The sequence below is a fragment of the Mirounga angustirostris genome, unplaced genomic scaffold (assembly GCF_029215605.1).
Source record: "Mirounga angustirostris isolate CCGP_5_RB_7025 unplaced genomic scaffold, mMirAng1.0.hap1 SCAF_6, whole genome shotgun sequence".
Classification (NCBI taxonomy): Eukaryota; Metazoa; Chordata; class Mammalia; order Carnivora; family Phocidae; genus Mirounga; species Mirounga angustirostris.
In genome coordinates this window covers 74,492,196-74,506,417 of record NW_026991714.1, presented here as the reverse complement: position 1 = coordinate 74,506,417, position 14,222 = coordinate 74,492,196, and the positions used below count along the sequence as shown (strand labels likewise).

The window sequence follows — 14,222 nt, the reverse complement described above, 5'->3', positions numbered from 1 at the left end:
TCTGAACCAGAGGGTCATTGTCAACTGTAGAACCCTTGGCTTTTCTCTCTTTGAAGTGTCTTCTCAACTAATACCAATCAGTTGGAGATTCTGTTTCTTGGGTGACAGTCATTTCACTTAGTTTTGCTTAGAATCTTGGATTTCTCTGGTCCTTCTGATCTTGTGTTTCAGGAAGATGCCCATTGTCTCCTTGCAAAACAGGGTTATGGTCGTAAACCGGTCATGCCACATGTTGCTCTCAGCACTATTCGGAGTCTGAGCCATCTGAGCCCTGCTCCCATGGGCGTGGGATGAGTGTAATCCTACAGGGCTCAGTGCTCAGTGGAGCCAATGCTTGGAGTTCAATGCCCTGTGGCCACTGTCCTGAAATTCTTAATAATTTTACCTTTGGATTTGTATGAGTGGAGTCTGATAGGACAGTGAAGCAACTTGGAGCCTGGCTTGTGAATGAGTCTACCTCTCCTTGGCTCATATCCCCAGGACTGGTTCTGGGCCACTCACACCCTGGGGCTGGGCTAGCCTTTCTCCTCTTCACTCCCTGGCCGCTGACCACAGTTGTCCACTGCCCCACAGCAGGAGACGAGGCGTGGGCATGCAGACATGCATGTCCAGCCCCAGATTCCCAGCGCCAAGGCACATTTGACGGGGGGCTCAGCAGGGTGGAGCCTCTTGTCCATTCCCTGCTCCCATACAAGTACTGAGCACAGCCCAGCAGAAAGACTGCAATCCCTTGTTTCACCATGTGTTGGTGTGGTGGGCCTGTGGGAAGAGGAGAAATCTGACTTGACCCCCTGCCTCTGGCTGAGGCGTGGCATGTAGATCTGACACCAGGCAAGAGGGGGCTGGAACAGGCCACCAGTGGCTTGCACCACTGCAGGGTTGTGGTCCGTGGGGTGGGTGGCGCAGGTGCCCATGAGCATCTGTGCTTGAAGGAGTGCAGCATTAAATGAGAAACACTATTAAGTGGAGGGAGAGAAGGGGAGGAGGGAGAAAGGGCTGAGCTTTATGGTTTGGTGCCTTTACTAGACTTTCCTCCTGCTTTTTGAATAAGGAGCCCTGTATTTTCATTTTGTATTGGGTCCTGCAAATACCATAGCTAGTGGCTCCTGGCCCATTCATTTCCCTGACCTACCTTATTTCTGCCTTTTTTTTGCACCTCGGTTCTAGACTGGTTTCCCAAGTGTGGTTCCACTCCCAGAGCATGAGGAAATCTTGCCTAGACCTTTGAAGGAAGCAGGGCATTCCTTCCTGCTTTGGTAGTGGTTAAGAATCTAGTGGTTTTCCAACTTCAGAGAGTTTTTATAGGGTTAAGTAATTGGCATATAGTAAACATGCAAATGTTAGCAGTTCTTATTAACAGGATGACTGTTAACTTTTGGTGGAGTGATAGCTTTTTCACTCTGAGTTCTGTTCAATAAACTGAACTCAACTCAGTTCAACAGTGCATTCATCCCTTGTGGCAAAAATAAAAATAATTATATGATTTGTAATTTTTTTCAAATTCTTTAAAAAAGTTTTAAAAATGTCTTTTAGCATCAATAATTTATCACTCTATAGTTGTTTCCTCCATATTATGATGCTGCATGCTTTCTGGTAAATCCTTATATACAAGTAACATTTTTATCTGTCTCATTAATCTTTCTATTTCCCACAGCAACTAGTAGATAGCAGATGCTTGAGAGCTATTATAGAGAAGAAATAACTTTTTGTACTAGGTTGAACCATATGAAAATATTGGGTTTGGGGTCAAAATGGTTGAATATTGGCAATTTTATAAGGGTACCTATTTCCTTAGGATAAGAGTCTCTGCATTTCTGTAATCGTACTCTTATTTATTTATTTATTTATTTATTTATTTATTTATTTATTTATTTATTTTATTTTTAAAGATTTTATTTATTTATTCATGAGAGACAGAGAGAGAGGCAGAGGCAGAGGGAGAAGCAGGCTCCCCACGGAGCAGGGAGCCCGATGCGGGACTTGATCCCAGGACCCTGGGATCATGACCTGAGCCGAAGGCAGACGCTCAACTGACTGAGCCACCCAGGCATCCCATACTCTTATTTTTTTAAAGATTTTATTTATTTATTTGAGAGAGACACAGAGCAGAAGAAGGGGGAAGGGAAGAGGGAGAAGCCAACTTCCCACTGAGCAGGGAGCCCAATGTGGGGCTCCATTCCAGGACCCTGGGATCATGACCTGAACCAAAGGCAGACACTTAACTGACTGAGCCACCCAGGTGCCCCTGTAATCATACACTTATTTTAAAAAAAAAATTGAAAAATAAAATTTTGTACACAAATTGCTTTATGATATTCCTTGACATCTATTTCTTAAAGCAATATAATTCTGTAACTTTTTGTTTTTTTAGGAAAATGCAATAAAACATGGGTTAACAAGAATTCACAATCCAGGGCGCCTGGGTGGCTCAGTTGGTTAAGCGACTGCCTTCAGCTCAGGTCATGATCCTGGAGTCCTGGGATCGAGTCCCGCATCAGGCTTCCTGCTCAGCAGGGAGTCTGCTTCTCCCTCTGACCCTCCTCCCTCTCCTGCTGTCTGTCTCTCATTCCCTCTCTCAAATAAATAAATAAAATCTTAAAAAAAAAAAAAAAAGAATTCACAATCCATAATCTCAACTATCTGATTATTTTAATTTTTGATAATGAGGCTTAGGACGTAAGAAGATGTCAGTCTCCCTTTCTCCCTTATTAAACATGATAAATATTATTCTGTATTATAATTTGTGATATTAGAGGATTTTAAGATGAGAATTTTTGTTTTCATTGTATAATACCATAGTTAGAGAAAAATCATTGATTTTTTTATATTTATATTTTTTATTCTTTTTTTTAACTTCTTTTTTTATATTTATTTTTTTTATTCTTATGTTAATCCCCATACATTACATCATTAGTTTTAGATGAAGTGTTCCATGATTCATTGTTTGTGCATAACACCCAGTGCTCCATGCAGAATGTGCCCTCCTCAATACCCACCACCAGGCTAACCCATCCTCCCACCCCCCTCCCCTCTAGAACCCTCAGTTTGTTTTTCAGAGTCCATTGTCTCTCCTGGTTCGTCTACCCCTCCGATTTCCCCCGCTTCATTCTTCCCCTCCCGCTACCTTCTTCTTCTTCTTTTTTTTTTCTTAACATATATTGCATTATTTGTTTCAGAGGTACAGATCTGAGATTCAACAGTCTTGCACAATTCACAGCGCTTACCAGAGCACATATCCTCCCCAGTGTCTATCACCCAGTCACCCCATCCCTCCCACCCCACCCCCCACTCCAACAACACTCAGTTTGTTTCCTGTGATTAAGAATTCCTCATATCAGTGAGATCATATGATACATGTCTTTCTCTGTTTGACTTATTTCACTCAACATAATACCCTCCAGTTCCATCCACGTCGTTGCAAATGGCAAGATCTCATTCCTTTTGATGGCTGCATAATATTCCATTGTATATATATACCACCTCTTCTTTATCCATTCATCTGCCGATGGACATCTTGGCTCTTTCCATAGTTTGGCTATTGTGGACATTGCTGCTATAAACATCGGGGTGCACATACCCCTTCGGATCCCTACTTTTGTATCTTTGGGGTAAATACCCAGTAGTGCAATTGCTGGATCATAGGGTAGCTCTATTTTCAACTTTTTGAGGAACCTCCATACTGTTTTCCAGAGTGGCTGCACCAGCTTGCATTCCCACCAACAGTGTAGGAGGGTTCCCCTTTCTCTGCATCCCCGCCAACATCTGTCGTTTCCTGACTTGTTAATTTTAGCCATTCTGACTGGTGTGAGGTGGTATCTCATTGAGGTTTTGATTTGGATTTCCCTGATGCCAAGCGATATTGAGCACTTTTTCATGTGTCTGTTGGCCCTTTGGATGTCTTCTTTGGAAAAATGTCTGTTCTCATTGAATTTTTTTAATTTCAGGAGTTTCTTTTCTGGTTGTTACTACTACTTAAGATAAAATCTACTTCTATCCTTAAAAGTGCAGTGCAGTCAAAGTTCGGTGTTGTGAGAGCTCTAACCGGTTATTTTTCAAGCTAATTGAAATCTATTGATCTTCTACAATTATCCAGTATCCATTATTTGTGTTTCTGTATTAGTAGCCTCAAAATTTCTAAATTAATACAAGTAACAGAATCCTTAGAACAACAAATTTTTAAGTGTTTCCCATAATTATTGAATAATTCATGATTTGAAACCCTTTCATTTCTCTGCATAATTATTTTTTCGAAGCAAATCCTCTGTCTTCTTCACACTCGGTTGTATTAAGTTTGCTGCTATCGTAAAGTTCAAGTCCTGTACATTCCTTGGGTCTTTATTCATTTGTTCTAGCTACTTGGAAAAATGAAGGTCCATGGCCAGCATGGCTGAGAGACAACATTAGCCAAGTTTAACAGCAAACCCACATGCCAGGAAGACACATTCACTAAATATTGGTTACTGGGCAAACTTTGTAACTTGGTTGTCTAGAGACTATTCCCAATCTTGTTTAGCTTGTCTGGGGAATTTTTCTGAATATGATTCTCCCTTTGCCACCAATCTGTGTGCTTATGAAACAAGATAAAACTGTTGCCTTTTGCATTCTTCAGCAGACTGTTGTGTTTCATTAAAAATGCATGGAGATTCAATTTTTTAAAAAATGCCTTCAGAGTAAAAATAGAAGTTAGATAATTTATACAAGAGGGCGGGAGAGCCCAAGAGTAGAGGACAGATAACATCCAAATATCCTCCGACTGTGAAGTGATTATAATAGTTTCGCCATCTTTGCGTAAATTCATTATCTGCAAACCTCCCATGTTGTTCAAGCAAATGGTGTGTTCACTTGGATCTGAAATGTGAATGCTTCAGAAAAAGTGTTAGAATTCCAAAGCCTGCCAGCATCTAAATGGAGCTTTGCCAGGTCTTTAACCCACTTCCTACAAAAAAGCATCTGATTTAAGATACTGTAAGCTACAGCAAGTTACGGTAAAATATATATAACTTAAATTATAAAAAAAATATATATGGTGAAATAAAGTCATTTTTTTTTTCTTCCTAGAAAACAGATTGCAAGCACAGGCCCCAGCACCAACCAGCTGGTTGTCACTGGGGATAATTGTGCAATTTCTTTGTTTCCATTTCCCTACTGTAAAATGAAGTTAGTAATATTTACTTTACATTCCAATTGGGAGGACCCTGTGAAATTAGTGATTTAATTAAATAATGAAGCAGATATCACTTGGGCCCCAACTGCGTGCCAAACACTCATGAGATTCTGGGGACAGGGTGGGCCCAGAGTCCCTACCCTCATAAAGCATAAGGCCTTACAAACAGAATTTCTCAAAAATGGTAATTATCATCATAATAACCCTTTTCCCCCCACTTAGGACTTCTGCTCTGTGGGAGCCTGGTTGATTAGAAGAAAAAAACGTCAAATAATAGGCCCCTTCCTCATCGTTCAGCTGTCTTCCAACTATATATTTTATCTATCTATCTATCTATCTATTTATTTATTTATTTATTTGACAGAGAGAGACACAGTGAGAGAGGGAACACAAGCAGAGAGGGTGGGAGAGGGAGAAGCAGGCTTCCCGTGGAGTAGGGAGCCCGATGCGGGGCTCGATCCCAGGAGCCTGGGATCATGACCTGAGCTGAAGGCAGATGCTTAACTCCTGGGCCACCCAGGTGCCCCCCAACTATATTTTTAAGAATACTGGAAATGCTAAGTATTACCTGGGGTAGATGAGTACTGGATGCATTCATGAGATATGGAAGCTGTGCTTCTGAGGGGCCAAATACATTTGCTCAGGCCATACAGCTAGTAATTGGTGAATACGAGAAATGTTGGAAACTTTCATGAAAAAAGAAAAAATATTTAAAATAGTATATCTGATCATCTGAATATACCAAACACATAAATTTGGCTTTTAAGACATATTTTAAACCTCATATTAATACACTCTCCCCACCATGTGTGAGCACATTTATGTACATAGATCCGTATATTTGCATTATACACACACACAGTAGAATAGGCTACCCCAAGTATTGAATCTCCAGTGGAAACATTTTTTTTGTGTGTGAACATTCTTTTTTTTTTTTAATTTTATTATGTTAATCACCATACATTACATCATTAGTTTTTGATGTAGTGTTCCATAATTCATTGTTTGCATATAACACCCAGTGCTCTATTCAATACGTGCCCTCCTTAATACCCATCACCGGGCTAACCCATCCCCCCAACCCCCACCCCTCTAAAACCCTTAGTTTGCTTCTCAGAGTTCCAATGGAAACATTTTGGATACTGGGACAGGGAGGCAGTAGAAAAATATCTTGGTTTATGGATCTCTCTGTTTCTTAAATCAGACCACAGAGGCAACTGCCTAATCTTTGTGCAGGTAGAAGGATGAAACTTGTCACCGTCTTTCAGGCTTAAATGTATGCTTTCGTGTCTTCCACATTTCTCAGGGCTCCCAGGGTAGGTCTTTGGTATTCTGGGGTTGAGATTTGTTAGTTGGTTCTTTCATTGTGTATCTACAAGTACTCAGGCCCTTCCTGTCAATTTCCTCTCATTCAGAAGAGCCAGGTCCCTTGTGGAGCAAATGACATCAGTGCCCCACCCACATCGCTTGCCTTTACCTCCAACTCCCAGCTACCCCGTAACATGCATTTGTTTGCTTGAGGGCCTCTTTCTCTTGCCTACAAAGTGTGCTCTGTCCTCCTGTGTGCCAAGTTCAAGTGCCAAGGGATTAATACCTTTGGAAGCAGCCCCCCACCCAGAGACCAGCAGGAGCTGGTGTATGGAGACCCAGCAACCCGGGGTGGGATCACTCACAATATTTCCCGGCAGAATCAAGCTCCAGTCACCCACACTGGAGACGTGCTTAATAATGAAACCTGCCAAAGGCTGCCCTGCCTTCCCCAGCGGTGGTTCTTGGGATCAGCTCACAAATCTACCACTCACACTTCAATCCTTGTCTGGGGTCTGCTTCCTGGGGGCGGGGAGCCCCACATAAACAAAAACACTCTGGCAGAATGTATCTTTTCTGTGAATTTAGGCTCACCCTACAGATTATCTTTCTTTTCAGGGTTATCAGTCTGCACTAAAATAATCTGACTCACAGTTTTGTGAGCCAGGCTAGATTCTTGCCTGAAGAACTTTAAGTAGCCTAAAAGCTTTGTTTTCAGATTTTTTTTTTTTTTTTGGGTATGATTCCCACATCTTCCCACCAAATACATAAGTGATGGTCTCTAAGGCTCAGTGCCCTGCTATCACTAGAGACAGGTACCATTTCTTGAGCAACATTTTTGTTTTGATCAGAATTTATGTTTGGTTATACTTAACTCAGTTTGGTTTAAAAAAGCTCATGCTTCCAAGTGAAATACGCATTTTCAAAAACCACACAAACCCCTTCTTTATCATCCCAGCACCCAATCTCTGTAATTACTGGCCCATGACCATCAAATATTTTTCCATAATAGCATTTGCCACAGGAATGCAGAGAATATTAAACCAATTTTTAAAAGATTGCACCAAGAGGATTTGTCTTCTAAAGAATTTTTGTCATGCTTTTTAAGAGCTGCGGTTACTTCATGTTATATTCTAAGCAGTAAATTTTTCATGAAGATAAATGGAGGGACATTCTTTTACTGTGACCTCCCACCCCACGGTGACAGCATCCAGATTAGAATTACTTCGTTAAATGACTATTTCCCATAATTAGGTCAACAACACACGCGGAGGATGATAGGATGAATTTTCAGAAGGGCGCTACCTTTTCGATGGTTAAGGGAACAGTTAACACTTTAGAAATAAGCTCGTCATATCCATGTATTGATAAATTGTGTTAGACTACTTGTATTTTTTTTCCATCTCAAGAAAGTCTCTAACAGAATTCATTTCTTTATTTGATCTTTTTAAGCATGCTTCCAAGTATGTATTATACATATTTAAACAGTGCAGAAAGATATAAAAAATGTAAACATGGTAGCAAAGAGGATACTTTTTACAATGTGTTTACAAGTATTAAAAAGGTACATGTACACATTTTGTCTTAGGCTTTTCAGGCTGCTATAACAGTATACCACAGACTGTGTAGCTTATAAACAACAGTCTGGTGTCTCACTGTCCCGGAGGCTGGAACTCCAAGGTCGGGATGACAGCAAGGGCAGGTGGGGGCTGTCTCCCAGGTCTAACTTGGTGGTAGGGGTGAGGGACCTCTCTGGGGCTCTTTTATAAAGGCATTAATCCTGTTCATGAGAGTTCCGCCCGCATCACATTGGGCTTTAGGATTTTGACATATGCATTCTGGGGGATGCTCATACCTTCTGGACGTAGCACGTGTGTATCTAGCATTACTTACTGGGAGGTGATGGGGGAACATACTAGATTTGGGAGCCATTCTGATCAGCTCCGTATACCGTGCTGAATAGGGAGAAGTTTGCTTTGATGCCCCAGTCAGAAACCTTCTCTCTGTGTAATGGGCAAATCTCCACCAAGCGGATGGCAGGAGTAGAAGTTGTGCAAGTGAAAATATTCGGAGTAAATTATCTGTCTTTATACAAGATAGCTCTCCTATAGCCACTTTAAATTATTGTTCTTGGTGATCAGAAAACAAAGACGTTATCTTATTGGGCTATATTGTCCTCTCTTTTTTAAAAAGCTGTTTAATTCTTTTTTTTTTAATTTTTTATTCTTATGTTAATCCCCATACATTACATCATTGGTTTTAGATGAAGTGTTCCATGATTCATTGTTTGTGCATAACGCCCAGTGCTCCATGCAGAATGTGCCTTCCTCAGTACCCACCACTAGGCTAACCCATCCTCCTACCCCCCTCCCCTCTAGAACCCTGTTTGTTTTTCAGAGTCCATTGTCTCTCAAAGTTCGTCTACCCCTCCGATTTCCCCCGCTTCATTCTTCCCCTCCCGCTACCACCTACTTCTTCTTTTTTTTTTTTCTTAACATATATTGCATTATTTGTTTCAGAGGTACAGATCTGAGATTCAACAGTCTTGCACAATTCACAGCACTTACCAGAGCACATATCCTCCCCAGTGTCTATCACCCAGTCACCCCATCCCTCCCACCCCACCCCCCACTCCAGCAACCCTCAGTTTGTTTCCTGCGATTAAGAATTCCTCATATCAGTGAGATCATATGATACATGTCTTTCTCTGTTTGACTTATTTCACTCAACATAATACCCTCCAGTTCCATCCACGTCGTTGCAAATGGCAAGATCTCATTCCTTTTGATGGCTGCATAATATTCCATTGTATATATATACCACCTCTTCTTTATCCATTCATCTGCCGATGGACATCTTGGCTCTTTCCATAGTTTGGCTATTGTGGACATTGCTGCTATAAACATCGGGGTGCACGTACCCCTTCGGATCCCTACTTTTGTATCTTTGGGGTAAATACCCAGTAGTGCAATTGCTGGATCATAGGGTAGCTCTATTTTCAACTTTTTGAGGAACCTCCATACTGTTTTCCAGAGTGGCTGCACCAGCTTGCATTCCCACCAACAGTGTAGGAGGGTTCCCCTTTCTCTGAATCCCCGCCAACATCTGTCGTTTCCTGACTTGTTAATTTTAGCCATTCTGACTGGTGGGAGGTGGTATCTCATTGAGGTTTTGATTTGGATTTCCCTGATGCTGAGCGATATTGAGCACTTTTTCATGTGTCTGTTGGCCATTTGGATGTCTTCTTTGGAAAAATGTCTGTTCATGTCTTCTGCCCATTTCTTGATTGGATTCTTTGTTCTTTGGGTGTTGAGTTTGATGAGTTCTTTATAGATTTTGGATACTAGCCCTTTATCTGATATGTCATTTGCAAATACCTTCTCCCATTCTGTCAGTTGTCTTTTGGTTTTGCTGACTGTTTCCTTTGCTTTGCAAAAGCTTTTTATCTTGATGAAGTCCCAATAGTTCATTTTTGCCCTTGCTTCCCTTGCCTTTGGCGATGCTTCTAGGAAGAAGTTGCTTCGGCTGACGTCAAAGAGGTTGCTGCCTGTGTTCTCCTTTAGGATTTTGATGGACTCCTGTCTCACATTGAGGTCTTTCAACCATTTGGAGTCTATTTTTGTGTGTGGTGTAAGGAAATGGTCCAGTTTCATTCTTCTCCCTGTGGCTAACCAATTTTCCCAACACCATTTGTTGAAGAGACTGTCTTTGTTCCATTGGACATTCTTCCCTGCTTTGTCAAAGATGAGTTGACCATAGAGTTGAGGGTCCATTTCTGGGCTCTCTATTCTGTTCCATTGATCTATGTGTCTGTTTTTGTGCCAGTACCATGCTGTCTTGATGATGACAGTTTTGTAATAGAGCTGGAAGTCCGGAATTGTGATGCCGCCGGCTTTGCTTTTCTTTTTCAACATTCCTCTGGCTATGCGGGGTCTTTTCTGGTTCCGTACAAATTTTAGGATTATTTGTTCCATTTCTTTGAAAAAAGTGGATGGTATTTTGATGGGGATTGCATTGAATGTGTAGATTGCTCTAGGTAGCATTGACATCTTCAAAATATTTGTTCTTCCAATCCATGAGCATGGAACGTTTTTCCATTTCTTTGTGTCTTCCTCAATTTCTTTCATGAGTATTTTCTAGTTTTCTGAGTACAGATCCTTTGTCTCTTTGGTTAGATTTATTCCTAGGTATCTTATGGTTTTGGGTGCAATTGTAAATGGGATCGACTCCTTAATTTCTCTTCCTTCTGTCTTGTTGTTGGTGTATAGGAATGCCACTGACTTCTGTGCATTGATTTTATATCCTGCCACTTTACTGAATTCCTGTATGAGTTCTAGCAGTTTTGGGGTGGAGTCTTTTGGGTTTTCCAATAAAGTATCATATCATCTGCAAACAGTGAGAGTTTGACTTCTTCTTTGCCAATTTGGATGCCTTTGATTTCTTTTTGTTGTCTGATTGCTGTGGCTAGGACTTCCAATAATATGTTGAATAGCAGTAGTGATAGTGGACATCCCTGCTGCATTCCTGACCTTAGGGGGAAAGCTCTCAGTTTTTCCCCATTGAGAATGATATTCGCTGTAGGTTTTTCATAGATGGCTTTTATATTATTGAGGTATGTACCCTCGATCCCTATACTCTGAAGAGTTTTGATCAAGAAAGGATGCTGTACTTTGTCAAAAGCTTTTTCTACAACTATTGAGAGGATCATATGATTCTTGTTCTTTCTTTTGTTAATGTATTATATCACGTTGATTGATTTGCGGATGTTGAACCAACCTTGCAGCCCAGGGATAAATCCCACTTGGTCATGGTGAATAATCCTTTTAATGTACTGTTGGATCCTATTGGCTAGTATTTTGGTGAGAATTTTTGCATCCATGTTCATCAGGGATATTGGTCTGTAATTCTCCTTTTTGATGGGGTCTTTGTCTGGTTTTGGGATCAAGGTAATGGTGGCCTCATAAAATGAGTTTGGAAGTTTTCCTTCCATTTCTATTTTTTGGAACAGTTTCAGAAGAATAGGTATTAATTCTTCTTGAAATGTTTGGTAAAATTCCCCTGGGAAGCCATCTGGCCCTGGGCTCTTGTTTGTTGGGAGATTTTTGATGACTGCTTCAATGTCCTTAGTGGTTATAGGTCTGTTCAGGTTTTCTATTTCATCCTGGTTCAGTTTTGGTAGTTGATACATCTCTAGGAATGCATCCATTTCTTCCAGGTTATCTAATTTGCTGGCATAGAGTTGCTCATAATATGTTCTTATAATTGTTTGTATTTCTTTGGTGTTGGTTGTGACCTCCCCTGTTTCTTTCATGATTTTGTTGATTTGGGTCATTTCTCTTCTCTTTTTGATAAGTCTGGCCAGGGGTTTATCAATCTTGTTAATTCTTTCAAAGAACGAGCTCCTAGTTTTGTTGATCTGTTCTAGTGTTCTTTTAGTTTCTATTTCATTGATTTCTGCTCTGATCTTTATTATTTCTCTTCTCCTGCTGGGTTTAGGCTTTATTTGCTGTTCTTTCCCAGCTCCTTTAGGTGTAGGGTTAGGTTGTGTACTTGAGACCTTTCTTGTTTCTTGAGAAAGGCTTGTATTGCTATACACTTTCCTCTTAGGACTGCCTTTGCTGCATCCCAAAGATTTTGAATAGTTGTGTTTTCATTTTCATTGGTTTCCATGTATTTTTTTAATTCTTCTTTAATTTCCTGGTTGACCCATTCATTGTTCAGTAGGATGCTCTTTAGCCTCCATGTATTTGAGTTCTTTCTGACTTTCCTCTTGTGATTGAGTTCTAGTTTCAAAGCATTGTGGTCTGAAAATAGGCAGGGAATGATCCCAATCTTTTGGTACCGGTTGAGACCTGATTTATGACCTAGGATGAGATCTATTCTGGAGAATGTTCCATGGGCACTAGAGAAGAATGTGTATTCCATTGCTTTGGGGTGGAATGTTCTGAATAGGTCTGTGAAGTCCATTTGGTCCAGTGTGTCATTTAAAGTCTTTATTTCCTTGTTGATCTTTTGCTTAGACGATCTGTCCATTTCAGTGAGGGGGGTGTTAAAGTCCCCCACTATTATTGTATTGTTGTCGGTGTGTTTCTTTGCTTTTATTATTAATTGCCTTATATAATTGGCTGCTCCCATGTTAGGGGCATAGATATTTACAATTGTTAGATCTTCTTGTTGGATAGATCCTTTAAGTAGGATATAATGTCCTTCCTCATCTCTTATTACAGTCTTTGGTTTAAAATCTAATTTGTCTGATATAAGGATTGCCACCCCAGCTTTCTTTTGGTGTCCATTAGCATGGTAAATGGTTTTCCACCCCCTCACTTTCAATCTGGGGGTGTCTTTGGGTCTAAAATGAGTCTCTTGCAGACAGCATATCGATGGGTCTTGTTTTTTAAACCAGTCTGATAGCCTGTGTCTTTTGATTGGGGCATTTAGCCCATTTACATTCAGGGTAACTATTGAAAGATATGAATTTAGTGCCATTGTATTGCCTGTAAGGTGACTGTTACCGTATATTGTCTGTGTTCCTTTCTGGTCTATGTTGCTTTTAGGCTCTCTCTTTGATTAGAGGACCCCTTTCAAGATTTCCTGTAGGGCTGGTTTTGTGTTTTCAAATTCCTTTAGTTTTTGTTTGTCCTGGAAGCTTTTTATCTCTCCTTCAATTTTCAATGACAGCCTAGCTGGATAGAGTATTCTTGGCTGCATATTTTTCTCATTTAGTGCTCTGAATATATCCTGCCAGTCCTTTCTGGCCTGCCAGGTTTCTGTGGATAGGTCTGTTGCCAATCTAATGTTTCTACCCTTGTAGGTTACATATCTCTTCTCCTGAGCTGCTTTCAGGATTTTCTCTTTGTCTATGAGACTCGTAAGTTTTACTATTAGATGTCGGGGTGTTGACCTATTATTATTGATTTTGAGAGGGGTTCTCTGTGCTTCTTGGATTTTGATGCCTGTGTCCTTCCCCAAATTAGGGAAGTTCTCTGCTATAATTTGCTCCATTATACCTTCTGCCCCTCTCTCTCTTTCTTCTTCTTCTGGGATCCCAATTATTCTAATGTTGTTTCATCTTATGGTATCGCTTATCTCTCGAATTCTGCCCTCATGATCCAGTAGTTGTTTATCTCTTTTCTCAGCTTCTTTATTTTCCATCATTTGGTCTTCTATATCACTGATTCTCTCTTCTGCCTCATTTATCCTAGCACTTAGTGCCCCCATATTTGATTGCACCTCATTAATAGCCTTTTTGATTTTGACTTGGTTAGATTTTAGTTTTTATTTCACCAGAAAGCGTTTCTCTAATAACTTCCATGCTTTTTTCAAGCCCAGCTAGTATCTTTAAAGTAATGATTCTGAACTCTAGATATGACATCGTACTAATGTCCCTATTCAGTAGGTCCCTGGCAGTCGGTACTACCTCTTGTTCTTTTTGTTGAGGTGATTTTTTCCGTCTTGTCATTTTGTGCAGAGGAGAATAGATTAATGAGAGAACAAAATGCTAGCAGAGTAACCACGTCCCCAGAAAATATACTCTAAACAAATCAGAAAAGACCTGAAGCAGTGGAACAAGAAATGGAAAGAGAGAAAAAAGAAAAAGAAGAAAAAGAAAAAGTTAAAGATAAAAACAAAACAAAACAACAAGAACAACAAAAAACCAGAATGTGATCAAATATGATCAGGCTGGTATATAGATCAGTGCCACATACTAGATTTGGAGTGTATTTTGGTCTTTTAGAAGACAGTGACTCCC

General features: G+C 40.4%; 1 protein-coding gene across 3 annotated transcripts in view; it reads left to right on the top strand.

Moving 5' to 3' along the window:
- The window catches only part of PRKG1 (protein kinase cGMP-dependent 1), a 1,261,682-nt gene that overhangs the window by 854,149 nt on the left and 393,311 nt on the right, over positions 1–14,222 (top strand). The gene's annotated exons all lie outside the window — the stretch shown is intronic.